The sequence below is a fragment of the Eurosta solidaginis genome, chromosome 4 (assembly GCF_040869045.1).
Source record: "Eurosta solidaginis isolate ZX-2024a chromosome 4, ASM4086904v1, whole genome shotgun sequence".
Lineage (NCBI taxonomy): Eukaryota > Metazoa > Arthropoda > Insecta > Diptera > Tephritidae > Eurosta > Eurosta solidaginis.
In genome coordinates, this window is record NC_090322.1 from 110613148 (window position 1) to 110617315 (window position 4168).

Here is a 4168-nt window from a genome sequence, read left to right on the forward strand (position 1 = left end):
ACCACGAATGAACAGCGTCAATATCCCGTTGAAACTTAGCTTCATCAGAAGAATCCCTGACTACCGCGAAAATTTTGAGATCATCTGCAGACAGTAAATAATTTGCAAATAAAAATTAACTACTTATGTCGTTGATGAAAAGAACAAATAGTAGAGGGTCAAGAACGCTCATCATCTTAATAGTCAGTCACGATTCAGAAAGCTGAATGGGAAATGATTGAAGAGTTCCAATCACCTAAAGTAACCACATTAGATGCGAAGAGGATTCCACCATGTTATTGCAAAACTTTATATATTCAGTTTTTTGAACATTACGAGGAGTCATATCTGACTAGCCCTGTTGTTTAAATTCTATGATAACTCATTATTTGGTCAGAAAGAGTAACCCACTGGGTATTGGTACAAGGGGAAATTCAGAATTTAAGCACTTACGAGCTGATCTTCGACAGAAGAGCGTGTACGTATACAAATGCGAACATATAGGACTATGCGGGCATCTACATTAGTAGTAATTCAAATTTAAACTCACCCTCTTTTGTTATTGATTAATAGTTTAGTTATGTGACTGGATGTGTAACTCGTTCCACCACCAGATAAATTCGGTACTTCCTGATCCATGATTTCATCAGTTTTCATTGGTTTCATAACGTCCGCAATGAATTGTGGATGCACATAAGCGTCACGTATTTTATAATGGAGCAAATGACACCTAATTTTATTGAAAAGGAAATATGAGGTTTTCCATCGCACATATTCCTTTATGTAAATACGTTTATATCGTCTATGAAAGCTCACATACAGCAACAAGAACAGTTGGTTGGAACTTTCACCGACGATATATATTTTAGACTACAAATTATACTAACCGTAGGCTATTGTGCTTGACCTTGACATACGTGTACGTGAATCATTCCACATGCGTGAAATGTCCCCTGTTTGCGATTCACTGACACGACCTTTTTTAGTCGTACCATCTTTCTGTTGCTGTGTTGCAGATAATTCGGTCGACAATCGTTTACGATTAGCTAAAACTGCGTTATTAAAATTGGTGTGTTGTTCCATGGACTTGCGTTCACGCTTCAAAAAGTCCGTATCTAAATACTGTGACAGTGCTTTACGCTTTACATGCCGCGCCTCAATATTCATTCCGTCCTTCAGCATTTTTATGTTTATCCCATCTTGTATGACGTGTTCTGTGAAATTTTGAATACTCTCGGTCAGGTCTACATTCAAGTTCTCTGTACGCTGAAATTCCAAACCAATAAACCACATCGAACAAAAGTTGGATGAACTTATGGGTGCACTACCACCACTTGATTGATTTTTTCATCATTGGCGCTGTTGTTGTGTGTGCCGACAACAGCTGTTTTCTTATAATCAAAACATGTAGGATTTACATGTGCCAATGCAATGTGTTGATTACGTTCTAAATTACCAACCAACAAACGTATTTTTGACTCCACTAAGCCGCACTATTGGAGCTGGTCGTCGCCATTTTGCGATGTAACTAAAAATACAATAAAGTGACGATATTTGTAAAAGAAACTAACTGAAGCCCCAAATAGTCGATCCCATGTCGCACGTCCGAGCATAATCTCATCAGTTGTAATCATACCTCGATTAAATTCATTAAGTATTACTTTCTTGGGTGATTCCGACACGTTGAAAGTGGAGTTTTGTTGAGGATATGCCGGTGTTATAATTGGCATAAGATGATAACGATCCGAGGCATTAACATTCTTAAATGTTACGAGTATTTATGTACAGAATTAAGTAGAAATTTTGATGCGATGAAATTTTGATGTGTGCAAATTGAATGTTTTCCGAATCCCGGCGTTCGATTGTGTGATCACCATCCAAAGCTCACCTCACACTCAAAGCTAAGCGAGTCTTACCAAATATACCCTATGATTTGCGTTATCGCTATGAATTAAGATTTTTAGCTGATAAATTCTTTACTCAACTTCGCCATTTTATATAGTATGTCATACATATTTTCGATCCTCACAATCAAACAGTTGGAATTCTATTGCTTCTCTTTAGTTACTTGTAGAGTTAAATGTTTTCCTTTTTAAAATGTGTATAACTTTGTTTTAATTTAATAGAAAGCAGAATCTTTCCAAGCTTTAATTAAGCTTGCCTCACGATCATCAGCGTGTGTTCGATATTTCTCGGAAACTTCAATCACCTTGACGGCAGTGTGTACGAGTGGCTTCTCTTTGATTTGTGTGTAGACGAGCGCTGCTGCGATATCGTCCATAATTGGACCTGTCCAGTAGACCCAGTGTGCATCCCAATTGTGTACAGCAAAAGCCGGTATAACGAATTGTGCCCAAATGACCGAGGGTGACAGAGAGACCGATGGCGAGTGGCGCAGTGAAACGGGAATCTGGTTTATTGGCATCACAAGCACCAAAAACTGTGAGCACCAAGACCAAGCCCAAAAATAATTCAATACCGAGGCCTTGTAGTTCAGTAATATTAAGCGCCAGATGTGTATGACCTAAGCCACCGTAATACGCCTCATCTAAGAGTGTACGAATAGCCGCTGTACCGGCGATGGAACCGAGACATTGGAATATTATATAACAAACGGCACGCAAAACGCTTACACGCCCCGCCACTAATAAGCCTATGGTTACGGCAGGATTTACGTGACCGCCGCTTGGATCCCAAACCGCAAATCTTAAATTGACATTGTCGGGATGCTTCAGCAGCACTGGATTTGGCCACTTCCAACGCGAGAATACTAAAAGGAATTTATGCACTAAAGTGGAGGCTGTTGCATTCGGATACAGATGGCATGTGCGCGCTACCAACATAACCCACGTTACACCACCCAAGTAACCCAAATAATTAGAGTAAATGCCATGTTTTTTTCGCCCACAACTTAATAGCACGCAATGCCAGCCCAAAATTTTCAATATTGGGTACTAATGCCAATATCTCGTCCGTCACACGGCAACCATTCAAACTGCGAACCGAACGTGGATCCAAATTCTTAAGTAGATTATCGTCTCTCAAATCAAAATCGTCTGGTATTTTTTGAGCGATAGGCGGGCAAATAACAAATCTATTTCCATACCATCAAAATTCATTTTAATAACTGGCACAAAGCCCTCTTCTACAGCACGGCATTCGGTCACTTCGGCATGTTTTTTAAGCATATCAAAGAATGATGTAAAATAATCCGTACACTCAAGGTTACGTGGCGCCACACAAAGCGCATCAATATCGGCACCTTTTTGATGTACACCTAACTGATATGAACCGAAGGTATAAATTTTGCCACCAAGTTTCTCAGCGGCTGTCTCTGGCATATTTTTTGCCATTGAGACATCTCTGACCCATTGCTTAACAAGTGTGATGAGTTTAGCTAAAATTTCCATACGATGGTTCAGCTCATCTTGGCTTTCAAATACTTTGAATGGTTCCAATGCTTTAGGCATATTTCTTTTTTTAAGTAACCCCCAAATGACCTATTGCCGAGCATTTCAAAAAAATCCCGGTGCCCATGCCAACGTGTAGGATCGTAACGACCATCCACGCCAGTAATCTGAAAAGAAACAAAATTAATTAATTAATAAAGAAAATATATTATCACCTAATAAAATTTACTTACCAATTTTTTCTCGTCTAAAATCAGCGTACGCTACCCACGCGCCGTAAATTTCAAAAGAATGAAAATGAAGTAACGGAGAAGCGAAGCAGTGAATCAGTAGATTTGCTTCCCGTTTGTTTCAATACCATTGAAATTTACATTCTATACATATGTATGTTTGAATGTTCACATTCTTTCTATGCATCTGTATGTTTGAATGTTCACATTCTTCCTATACATCTGTGTGTTTGAATGTTCAAATTTTTTCTCTACATCTGTATGTTTGAATGTTCACCTTTTTGGTCGTTGCTGCTGGTAACAGTGCGCGGACCTTTAAAGGCAAAATGTTGGTAGACGAAAAAATGGAAGTAGTAGTAGTTGGTAGATTTTGGTCCGGAAAACAAAATTACAGTTTATAGTTGTACAAAAAAAAAATTCATAATATGTTGTTAAAACGAAATAAAGCACATTTCACGGAAATCAAACTCTCAACAAAAAATTTGCAAACAAAATCCATGTAAATGAGTAGAGACATAGCTTATGATACTTGCCTTTTTCCTGTATTTC

The 4168-nt window shown here is 38.5% G+C and overlaps 1 pseudogene; it reads right to left on the bottom strand.

Moving 5' to 3' along the window:
- Positions 1-585: 585 nt before the first annotated feature.
- On the bottom strand, positions 586-3449 carry LOC137248647 (poly(A) polymerase type 3-like; annotated as a pseudogene).
- Positions 3450-4168: the final 719 nt, after the last annotated feature.